Source organism: Pseudophryne corroboree, chromosome 5, assembly GCF_028390025.1.
Source record: "Pseudophryne corroboree isolate aPseCor3 chromosome 5, aPseCor3.hap2, whole genome shotgun sequence".
NCBI classification, from domain to species: domain Eukaryota; kingdom Metazoa; phylum Chordata; class Amphibia; order Anura; family Myobatrachidae; genus Pseudophryne; species Pseudophryne corroboree.
The window spans coordinates 166,842,644-166,855,436 of record NC_086448.1 but is presented as its reverse complement, the minus strand read 5'-3'; the positions used below and the strand labels follow the sequence as shown (position 1 = coordinate 166,855,436).

Below are 12,793 nucleotides of genomic sequence, written 5' to 3'. Positions count from 1 at the left end.
CCAAGTCATGGTGCCAAAAATCACTTTAAGAGATGGGGCCCTACTTATATGCTATGGGCCGGTACTCTGTGCTGGCCCCCAGGTTAAAATTTGACATCCAGATCATCCACTACCATTGTTTATATTGTGCCCTACATGCCCACTTCCAAGTCCTACTGTACTAGCGATGGTCACACAGCTACTGGGAAGTGCGTGCGCTATAGCACAACCTTACTGCTGCTCCATGTTACACCTCATATTGGCTGATAGAGCTGATTTAGAGTCCTTCCCTGAACCCCAATTGGATGCCAAAGTACATTGTGAATAACTGTAAGCTCTAACCGACATACAGTATGTAACCCTAAAAAGATTTTCTATATTCTTTCTGGCATGCCACAATCTTCCTTTCCCCTGGTGTATTGAATTCCAGTGACCAGGATGGGACCACTTACACATAAGTATAGGGGTATAAAGCTATCATAACTTGAGTATCTTTAATTGTTGGACACGTGCTGATAGCCATCTCATCTGATGTGAACTGGATGATGTGATAATGTATGTTTATGTGTGTAGTTGCTTTCATTCCTTTGATTATTGTAAAATATTCTTACATTAAAAATGCTATATTAGACTGAAGGCCACCATAATGTACTTTATTAAAACACAATAAAATGTGCATAGTTCCAGTTTTTAACCTACATATACTTATACGGATACAGAATAGTCATGCAAATAGATATGGCTACTTGCAAATGCTGACAGAAAACTGCTTTCACTAAAAGCAAAGTTTGGTGAACAAAGACAAGCCAAGTTGGACACATTTGCTATTGTTACATAGAGGGATTAAAGATGAAAGGAGCTGTGATAATAACCTCTAGGGACAGAGGAGGAACAGATTCCATTATCTATGTAAAAGAGAAATGTTTTTGATAAATGACCTAAAAACTCTACTCTCTAAGGGACTGAATAAAGTGGATGATGTTGCAGTTTTTTTCAAAGCTTGACCTAACTAAACCCCAGACCAAGGCAACATGTTTATCACTCTTTTTGTTCTCACTTTGGAAATAATATGTTATCACTGTTTGGTTTAGACTATCTAGATATAAGAGTACCATGCTTGTACTGTTATGAACAATTTAAAACCATTTACACTTCTCAGATTATACAATTTTATGTATGAAAAGTTGACTATTGTATCAAAAGACTGAGGGGGAGATGTACTAATCCTTGGAGAGAGAGAAAGCAGAGAGAAGTGTGACGCTCTGAGATAAATATCCTATTAACTTGGATTTATGGGGGATATATGTGGCTATAATAGGTACCATCACTCATATACTGGAGACAACCTGGGTGAGACACCTTAATTTTCCCTAAAAGGAACCCTCACTTCTCACACAGTGCAGCTGAAAGGGTTATCAGCTTCCCCTGGCAACACCAGCAACCAAAGGACAGCAACATGTGTAGCACTAGGACCCAGGTGCAGACCTGCAGAGCAGGAGGAATCGAAGCTGCTGATTGGGTGGTGCAGAGCGGGAAGAGTAGGAGGCAGGGTTACCTCCTGAAGTGATTGCTGAGGAGTCTCCTGAGGTGACAGGAAGAGAGATGCTGTGAGGAGTGGTGCTCTGAGGTAACAGCGCGGAGAGTGATGCTGCGCTGAGGTGATAATGAGGAGACATGCTGTGGAGAGCGGAGCTGCTGCTGAGGAGAAAAGCAAGGTGATAATGCACCAGCCAATCAGTTCCAATATGTACATTGACAGTTGGGAGCCGATTGGCTGGTACATTATCACCTTGCAATTATCACCACTTAATCACTGCTTTATCACTTCTCCCGGCTTAAAACATCTGCCCCATATTACTTATAGTTATTGCAACAGCATATGAACCTTCTACAATTACAAATTATTACTCCAAATCACAGTTACATGTTAGGAATCTGACTTTAAAAAGAAAAATGTAATATATAGAAGAAGGCACATTGAATGTAAAGGAAAAAAGTAAGTGAATATAAGTAATATACTATTTCAGTATTAATTAAACTAATAAGAAAATTCTGTTTAATGGCCAGTAACGTTATTCAATTGGATCACTTTTTAATTAATAGTTTAATAAACATTATTTGATTTTCATAAATATCAAGTGTCACAATATCTACGTAATATCAGTTTCTCGTACAGTATGGTGTAACACTGTTATACTGAAATTCACTAAATTGATAGAAAAATTGATTTATCATGTTGGCAAACATCCATATTTTGCACGTGTATTTACATACTTACAGTACATTGAAATCTCCATGTTATGGAATTGTGTTGCTTTATTTCTAAGAACTGATTGTATATTTGGAGTAAACAAGTGACATGTGGTGAATCCAGTTGGCCACAAATCTCCTGAGACTGGCTTGCAGAGCATGATCGGTTCAGTTTCCCATGCTGGCCTTTCTTTTATGAACCAAAAATAAGAGAGGGACTGAGAGTTGCTCCAACCACCCCATTGATGCCTAATATACATAAATCCTTCACCTCAGTTAGGTCTCCTCTCCTGATTCTACCTCTGAAGATGGCACCCCACCAGCATGTGAGTTGCTGATGTCTGCCTTCTTCCATCTGAGGGATTTTCAATCAGTGCTCAGCATCTGTCTGAAGGGCCTGAAAAAATATGTCTGTGTGATGTGTGATGAGTACATCCTATCGGGTGGTATTCATGTGACCGCCGGTCAGCTGACCGACAGTCACATGACCTCCTCCACCAGCCCGACGGGTCACTGTCCCGATGGTCGGCATGCCGACCAACAGGGACTATTTCTACTCGTGGGTGTCCACGACACCCATAGAGTGAGAATAGAACCCGTGGCAACCGCAGGTCGCCACAGAGCCCGCAGCGTGGCGAGTGCAGCGAGCCCGCAAGGGGCTTGCTGCACTCGCCCCTCCCCGCCGGGATCCCGGCGTCGGTATGCTGCCGGGACCCCGGCGTCGGTAAGCTGACCGGCGGTTAGGAGACCGCCGGTCAGCCGTACTACACCCCATCCTATCGACATCACTGAACAGAGACTACCACACATATGTTTTATTACAGCACCAATGTACTCTGCAACACTTATGAGTACTGTGGCCTCGACTGATCAGTCTCCACTGAGGCCTTGGGCTTGGACTCTGCACCCTTTCCATGCAGCCACTACAGAGGCAGAGGCTGATCATCCTCTACAGTTGCCCCTACTAACCATAATGTCTGTTCTACCATCCTACATCCGAAGCACTAAATTTAGGGGTCTATTTACTAAGCCTTGGATGGAGATAAAGTTGCTGGAGATAAAGTATCAGCCAATCGGCTCCTAACTGCTATGCCACAGGCTGTGTTTAATAAATGACAGTTAGGAGCCGACTGGCTGGTACTTTATATCCAGCGACTTTATCTCCATCCAAGGCTTAGTAAATAGACCCAGAATCTACTGATTCTACCTCACAAACAAGAGACATCACCTAAACATCCTTCACACAATGGCCCACATTCCGAGTTGATCGTATCTGTGCAAAATTTTGCACAGCTACGATCATCTTTCCTGACATGCGGGGGGGACGCCCAGCACGGGGCTAGTCCGCCCCGCATGTCAGTCCAGCCCCCTTGCAGAAGTGCAAAGGCATCGCACAGTGGCGATGCCTTTGCACTTCAGGAGTAACTCCCGGCCAGCGCAGCTTTAGCGTGTGTGCTGGCTGGGAGGTGCTCCTCGCTCCCTGGCCCACAGCGGCTGCGTATGATGTCATGCAGCCGCTGCGGCCCGTCCCCCCGTTAAGTCCAGCCACGCCTGCGTTGGCAGGACCGCGCCTACGAAACGGCGGCTAAACGCCACCTTTTTGCCCCCTCCCAAGCAGAGGCGATCGCTATCCTGCTACGGCCTTCGGCTGTCCCACATGCGCAAGCGCACTATGGCAACTGCGCATGCGCAGCAGGGACCCATTCGCTCTGCTGCGTTAAAACGCAGCGAGCAAACGGGTCAGAATGACCCCCAATATCCCCTCTGCTACACCTTGCAACCCTCCCACCTACACACACACACACACACACACACACACACACACACACACACACACACACACACCTTACTTTCCTTTTGGTTCCTTTTGTCTTTTCTGACTTCCTCCCTTTGGAATGTAAGTTCTCACATGTAAGGTCACCTATCTAATGTCTCATGCTGTCATCATCTTCATCATGTTCATCATGAATTCTTATTAGAGATGAGCGGGTTCGGTTCCTCGGGATCCGAACCCCTCCGCACTTCACCTATTTTACACGGTTCCGAGGCAGCCTCGGATCTTCCCGCCTTGCTCGGTTAACCAGAACGCGCCCGAACGTCATCATCCCGCTGTCGGATTCTCGCGAAATTCGTATTCTATATAAGGAGCCGCGCATCACCGCCATTTTCACTCGTGCATTGGAGATTGAACGGAGAGGATATGGCAGCGTTCTCTCCCTGAAAAGCTCCGTAATCTGTGCTCAGTGTGCTGCAAATATCTGTGCTCAGTGTGCTGCAAATATCTGTGCTCAGTGTGCTGAAAATATCTACGTTCTTTGCTTGAAAACGCTCCATGTATGTGCTCAGTGTGCTGCAAATATCTGATCAGTGTGCTGCATTGTGGTGACTGGGGACAACCAGTATATAATAATTATAGTAGTACAGTACAGTAGGCCATTGCTGTATCTTGCAGCTCTGTGTCACTGCAAGTATCCATTCCATATCTGTGCGGCATTTCTGTGAGCAGTATATATAGTATTACAGTGCAGCATTTTGGTGACTAACAGTATATAGTTGTACAGTAGGCCATTGCTGTATCTTGCAGCTCTGTGTCACTGCAAGTATCCATTCCATATCTGTGCGGCATTTTTGTGAGCAGTATATATAGTATTACAGTGCAGCATTTTGGTGACTAACAGTATATAGGGGGTAATTCCAAGTTGATCGCAGCAGGAATTTTTTTAGCAGTTGGGCAAAAGCATGTGCACTGCAGGGGAGGCAGATATAACATGTGCAGAGAGAGTTAGATTTGGGTGTGGTGTGTTCAATCTGCAATCTAATTTGCAGTGTAAAAATAAAGCAGCCAGTATTTACCCTGCACAGAAATAAAATAACCCACCCAAATCTAACTCTTTCTGAACATGTTATATCTGCCTCCCCTGCAGTGCACATGGTTTTGCCCAACTGCTAAAAAATGTCCTGCTGCGATCAGCTTGGAATTACCCCCATAGTTGTACAGTAGGCCATTGCTGTATCTTGCAGCTCTGTGTCACTGCAAGTATCCATTCCATATCTGTGCGGTATTTTTGTGAGCAGTATGTATATTATTACAGTGCAGCATTTTGGTTACCCAACAGTATATAGTTATGTACAGTAGGCCATTGCTGTATCTTGCAGCTCTGTGTCACTGCAAGTATCCATTCCATATCTGTGCTGCATTTTTTTGAGCAGTATATAGTATTACAGTGCAGCATTTTGGTGACCCAACAGTAAATAGTTGTGTACAGTAGGCCATTGCTGTATCTTGCAGCTCTGTGTCACTGCAAGTATCCATTCCATATCTGTGCAGCATTTTTGTGAGCAGTATATATAGTATTACAGTGCAGCATTTTGGTGACCCAACAGTATATAGTTGTGTACAGAAGGCCATTGCTGTATCTTGCAGCTCTGTGTCACTGCAAGTATCCATCCATTCCATTTTCTTACAGTGATTTGGACCAATAATACCATTGATTAGAACGAATAATTCCAGTGATTTTGTCATTTTCTTCCAGTGATTTGGACCAATAATACCATTGATTAGAATGAATAATTCCTGTGATTTTGTCATTTTCTTCCAGTGATATGGACCAATAATACCATTGATTAGAATGAATAATTCCTGTGATTTTGTTATTTTCTTCCAGTGATTTTGACCAATAATACCATTGATTAGAACGAATAATTCCAGTGATCTTGTTATTTTCTTCCAGTGATTTGGACCAATAAAACCATTGATTAGAACAAATAATTCCTGTGATTTTGTCATTTTCTTCCAGTGATTTGGACCAATAATACCATTGATTAGAACGAATAATTCCTGTGATTTTGTCATTTTCTTCCAGTGATTTGGACCAATAATACCATTGATTAGAACGAATAATTCCTGTGATATTGAGGTATTTGTTCGCTTAGATTAGCCGTCCAGTGACCACAGTGCACCTCTTTTTCTCTTTTCTTTGCATCATGTGCTGTGTAGGGCCAATTTTTTTTAAGTGCCATCCTGTCTGACACTGCAGTGCCACTCCTAGATGGGCCAGGTGTTTGTGCCGCCCTCTTGGGTCGCTTAGCTAAGTCATCCAGCGACCTCGGTGCAAATTTTAGGACTTAAAATAGTATTGTGAGGTGTGAGGTGTTCAGAATAGACTGGAAATGAGTGGAAATTGTGGTTATTGAGGTTAATAATACTATAGGATCAAAATTACCCCCAAATTCTATGATTTAAGCTGTTTTTGAGGGTTTTTGTTTTTTTTTAAAACACCCAAATCCAAAACACACCCGAATCCGACAAAATTTTTTTAGGGAGGTTTTGCCAAAACGCGTCCGAAACCAAAACACGGCTGCGGAACCGAATCCAAAACCAAAACACATAACCTGAAAAATTTCCGGTGCACATCTCTAATTCTTATCTTGTCTTATGCTGAACTGGTTCTGTATGCTTTAAGCACAAGCTGTATGCTTTTATATTATTCTGAACTGTTGTTTTCATGTCTGTCATACCTGTCTTCCATATTTTAGGCTCAATTATCCTGCCTGCCATGCAATTTGCTTGCTTGTAAATGTCTTATGTTATTTTTAAATCTTGTTCATCCCCAATGTATCTCTTACCTACCATGTGAGTTTACTGGATTATTGTGATCTCTGCTCTCTTCTAACACTGAGATTAACTGTTGTGTATTGTACTTATGCCTGTTTTTGCACTTATCACTTGTATGGCACTGTGCAAACTTTGCAGAGATTTATAAAAGAAAGATAATAATTATAATATAGGAAATATTTGCTAGAACTAAATACCCCTACAGCAGATGTCCAGAGATACTTTTCATGGTGCTAAGATCATATGCAAAGTGTGACCAATTTGCAGACAATTGTGCAACTATCTGCAATGTATGGGGTTCACAGATCATGGATACAGACTAAAAATCAATTGGGATTTTTAGATCAGGTTGTTCAACATGTTGGATTTCACAGAGCAATTGGTGCTGTAGATTGCTAGTGTGTGGTAACAATCAGCAGATTTGCAGACCATTTCTAGTAAACATATGAGTGGGGGAAGAGATGTGTGCTGAGCAGTCTGTGTTAAGATCGCTCAGCACACATCTCTCCCATCAGTACTGGCCTTTATAAGATTGTCAGATCTGTATTTGCTAAAAATTATCTGCAAATCACTGAAAAATATTTGTAAAGGTAGGCATACACTATACAATAATCTGCCAAATCTGGCTGGTTGGAATTAAAATCTGGTAATGGATGAGAGCAAATGACAATTGACTATTTGTTCCTAAACAATGGTAAATGGACAAAACCTCACAGATTTAACCAATTTGTATAAATTACCGTTTTTATCCGTTTTTCAGTGTTTGGGAGCCAATGGTCAATTGTCATTTGCTTTCATCCATTACCAGATTTTCATTCCAACCAACCTGCCAGCTCTGTAAGATTATCTGACAGATAATTGTATAGTGTATGCCCATTTTAATGTATGGGCGCAGTTTGATGGATTGAGAATCTTTAAATCTGGGAAAAATTTCAGAATCTGCAGATTGCTTTTTGTGATTGCTGATGCATGGGGGCCTATAGTTTATAGTACAAATAAATAAATGAATGAAAAGTTCATTATACGACTGAGGTGCTTTAAAAAAACATATTTTTGTGGTGCAATTGATACTGTTTCCCAAAGCTGAATTTCCCAGGCAAACATTTGTGAATAAAATGTAATCCTATGATAGAAGATATGTTTGACAGCAGTGAAAATCAGTGGACATTCAATATATTTGACAAGTAGAAATATCAAAGCTAATCAGGATCAGCTGTGCAGGGATAGAAAAGCAATGTTTGATTTTGAATCATTTATAATAGGCCATTCAATTGCCTGTCAGAGTATTAGCATATTTAAATAGTTTTAATCTAACCTCATCACCATGATTAAAATTGCTGACAAGGATGGAAAGCTTTGATGAACTGTATGAGGCGTAACGAATAAGGTGAATATTAATGTGAAAGAGGACAGATACGTTTTGCATATGAAATTAAAAGAAATGTTGTGCTGTTAAAGTATAAGAATCCTTCTAACATGAAACTAATTTTGCTATGCTTCCATACCCTCCAACATTTTACACACAAAAATCGGTACAAATTTGAAAAGGGGGTGTGGTCATGGATAAAGGGGGCGTGGTCATGTCCCTTTTCCTATACTTTCAATGGAAGTTTGGAGAGCCAAAAATCGGTACAGACCATAAAAAAAGGTACTGTACCTGCTAAAAAGGTACAGTTGGAGGGTATGTGCTTCCAAAAGACACCTTTTATTACAGTTGGATGATGAATGGACACCCAGGCCTATAGTAGTGAGTAGTTTCTTCTGACTACTAATAGTCTGATCAATTTAATTCAGACATTTGTCAGGTATTACAGCTGAATGTCACCCAAACACAATGAAATATTGCACCAGTTTCTACAGAGCAGCTGCAATACCACAGTTTCTACTTACAGTACAGCGTCAGAATGTAAACTTGTTCAGTTGGATGTTAATTTAGATTTGATGGTTTTTTTTGTTTATTCCAAATTCCAAAACATTTTTAAACCAATATTTATTAAATGTTAAAGAAACTTTCAGGAATGTTTCACTCACTCGTATAATTAATTTCACAATTATATTCTTAAGGTCATAAATAGACATTTTTGGACAGGATGTAATGGCGGACGAGTTTGCAGAAATAAGCGACATTTACGGACATAGCTGCAAAAGTCAGACATTTAGCAAAGTCGGCCAATGTATTAGCGGTCGAGTACATGAAAACTCGGACGCTTTCTCCTCTAAAGTAGAACGGCCGGGAAAAAGTCAGATCCAGCTGTTGTGCCCATGTTAAACATACAACTTAGCCCATGTAATGGAGTCTGAGTTTGGAAATATCACACAAAACAGCTCAACAAAGTCAGACATAAATAGACTGTAGCTGTTTTTTGGAGGCAAGTTGAATTTGAAAATTTTAAAAATCAATTACAAGTACACAATTACAGCACATTTACAGCAAACAAACATTTTTTTATTATTTGTAACCTTAAAAAAAAAATGATCTCTCAAAATAGTCAGTGTAGTGTACATGAAATCTTTGCACAATTTTCCCCTGGGAAAATACATCCTCCAGGAGACACAAGCAGATTATGCTGATTTAAATGATATGCGGCATACCTATATTCTGTATGTGTAATTGCAACTGGAGTTTATTTTATGGTGTGTGTTGCTTTAATCATGGTACTTTTGGGTGCCAATGGGTGACCTTCTATCGTTGTGCAACTGTTCTATAAAAGCCTTCTGAAGTCGGATCAGATTTGCATTGGGACTGTAAAAGACGCACGCCATTACATTGGCCACTCTCCAGAAAAAGTCGAGCATTATAAATTCCAAGTTGGTCCAACTGTTCCTGAGTGTAAAAATCAGCTCCTGTTGCATCACGGCCACGGCAGTTTCTAAAGTACACACTAACGTATATATATATATATATATATAAATTACATCTATATATATATACAGATGTAGCCATGCTCCTCTTTGCAGCCGGCAATTGCTCCATTAATTCCTAAAGTATGGCTACATCTGTATATGCTGTATAAATAAAGTGCAATATAACTAGTACTTTTGACCAATCTGCTTACTACTGTATAGTGTGTGTGCCCAATCCGTCGTTCATTGTATAGTCTCATTAGATATGCTGTATGTCCAATGGGATGATTATACAGCTGATGTGGTGTTGTACAGCAGATCGTTTAGTGTGTATGGTGGATGCGATGTATCGTTCGTTGCTTTGCTGCCTCGTTGGGTCACAGCATAGGAAGGTGAGTACACAGTTTTAGAATCATTGCAATGTCCTTCAACTATCTACTGATGGTATTTGTCATTGGTTTGCAGTACCTTCAATTTCAATTAACAAAATAACTAATATTCAATAATTTACAGAATAGGCATCAATCATTGTCAAGTGGGATGCTCATAGTTGTCATTTATATTATTGTATTTCCTTGTGATGTTATTCCTGGTGAAAATATTAGAAATATTAACTGTAAAGAAAAAAATGACATTGAAAAAATAAAATTTTATTCTTGAGTGAAAGAAGGGGGTCCTACGCCTATCTACTCACTACATTATCTGCCATGCAACTGTGGTTGTTATGGTAGTAACATGACAATTACTAATATGAAAATAATAGCAACTTAAATACAAATTAGAGAAATAACTAATACCAATAGTATTATAGTTATATTATTATTATTATTATTATTATTAATAACATTATTTCCCATATAGCACCAGCATATTCCACTGCACTTTACAAAACAGTAAAACAAGACTAGGGAATAATGATCTATACAGAAATAGTATTTTGATACATGAGGATAAGTGCTACGTAATGCAAATTGGTCCAGACAGATTGCACAGGTTCTTGGTGGGCTATATAATCCAGTCAGTGGTGCAAGTAGAGATATTTTCTTAGTGGTACTGAGTGGTGAAAAATGGGCGTGGTCATGTGTTGTGAGGGGGCGTGGTCATATGCTGCTAGTGGGAGTGGCTACATTACCACTAGCGGCGTGGCCACACGACAGCCCCCTTTTTTTTGGGGGGGAGGGGGAATTTGGAGGCAAGGCTAAAAATATATAGTAATGCCTCCAGTATAATATAAATATATAGTGCAACCTCCAGTAAAACGGAAATATATAATAATGCCCCCAATTTAATAACGATATATAGTAATGCCTCCATTATAACAGGAAAATACAGCCACTGTTGCACTCCCAGTAACCCTGACAAAGTGGGAGGAGCCATCATGCTGCCAAGCACCATGGTCTTGTTGCTTTGTGGCACATAATTGTGGTAATGGCAAAGTGTGTTGCAGGTGGTACTGCGTACCCGCTGCCAAATTCTTAAGGGTACTCCATACCTGAACGTACCCACATACTTGCACCGCTAGTCAAAACAAAGGTGGCCTGGTGTATAGGATTGTATGAGTGTAGAAAGAGAACATATTGTATGTATATATACGGCCATACAGTATGCAATCATTGGCTCTATCAGCCAATAATAAGCTAATCAGGACGATAATTGTATATTGTATGGCGACAACCAGCACAGTCAACATGCCAGACAGATGTGACAAATGGTGTTTGGATCTGACACCATCAGACACTCACCATTGGACACATAGCCCAGTAATCTGACAGTTTACGACAATGTCCTGTAACTGTGAATGGGAGCAGGCAGGACCGTAACTAAGGGTGTGCCAATGGTGCTATCACCCAGGATGCAGGGCACAGGGGCGGCACTATTGCTACACCACAGCAGCTGCATTTGAACTGCAGGGTGCCTGGAATGGAACATTGCAGCCAGGAGCACTGCTGTAAAGCAACATGGAACATCCTTAGGATACTCCAGGGCAGTACTTCTTGGTTCTGTTGTGCTTGGCAGGATATCATGACATCATGGGTATGACAGGCAGGGCCAGCACAGGTCAGCATAAAGCCCTGCTCTGGCCCTGGGAGCTGGATGAGAATGGAGAAGTATATTTTAGTGAAATTATGTATGTTGTCAAACAGGGCCGCCATCAGTGGGGTACTGCCAGGATTGCAGTCCTGAAACCAAAGAGAAGCGGGTCTGCCCTAGCCAGTGACGTGCGGTGAGGTCACTGCCTGGTGAGGCACACATGGAGGTGGGTCTGACCATTCCCTGCCACACTGCGCCCACCTGCACCACCACATCCTCCCACACTGAACCCATCTGCAACGCCACCCCCTACCACACTGCATCCACCTGCACTGGCACCCCCTGCCACACTGCACCGCCACCTTCTGCCACACTGCACCCACTGACACTGCCACCCCCTACCACACTGCACTGCCACTCTTCCCACACTGTACCCACCTACACTGACACCACTTGCCACTATGCACATACCTGCACTGCTACCCCCTGCCAAACTTCGCCCACCTGCACCGTCACCTCCTGCCACACTGTGCCCACCTGCACTGGCACGCTGCACCCAGCCGGCTAATACAGCAGTGCCGGCAGCCCCCACTCTTGTCCCAGCAGCTGCCGGCATCCCCCCCCCCACCGCAGCAGCCTGCCATCTCCCTCTCCCCGCCCCCCGCAGCAGCCTGCAACCCCCCACCCCTGCAGCTGCCTGCAACCCCCCTCTTTCCCCCCATGCAGCAGCCTGCAACCCCCCTCTCTCCCCCCTGCAGCAGCTGGCAACTCTTCTCTCTCCCCCTGCAGCAGCGGCCGGCAACCACCCTATCTCCCTCCTGCAGCAGCCTGCAACCCCCCTCTCTCCCCCCGCAGCAGCGGTCAGCAAACCCCCTCTCACATCCCGCAGCGCCTGCAACTTTTCTTTCTCCCCCTGCAGCAGCGGCCGGCTACCCCGCTCTCTCCCTCCACAGCGGCCGGCAACCCTTCTCTCTCCCCCCACAACAGCGGCTGGCAAACCCCCCCCCCCCCCCATGCAGAGTGTCTATTTGCTGTGAGCGGTCAGCAAACTTCCGCTCTGTTCCCCCGCAGCAG

The 12,793-nt window shown here is 42.7% G+C and overlaps 1 long non-coding RNA gene across 1 annotated transcript in view; it reads left to right on the top strand.

Moving 5' to 3' along the window:
* The first annotated feature begins 1,553 nt into the window (after window positions 1–1,553).
* LOC134928891 (uncharacterized) overlaps window positions 1,554–12,793 on the top strand; it is a 49,619-nt gene continuing 38,379 nt past the window's right edge. The window contains exon 1 of the long non-coding RNA XR_010178103.1: window positions 1,554–1,606. This is a non-coding gene — a long non-coding RNA (uncharacterized LOC134928891). The remainder of the gene's footprint in view (window positions 1,607–12,793) is intronic.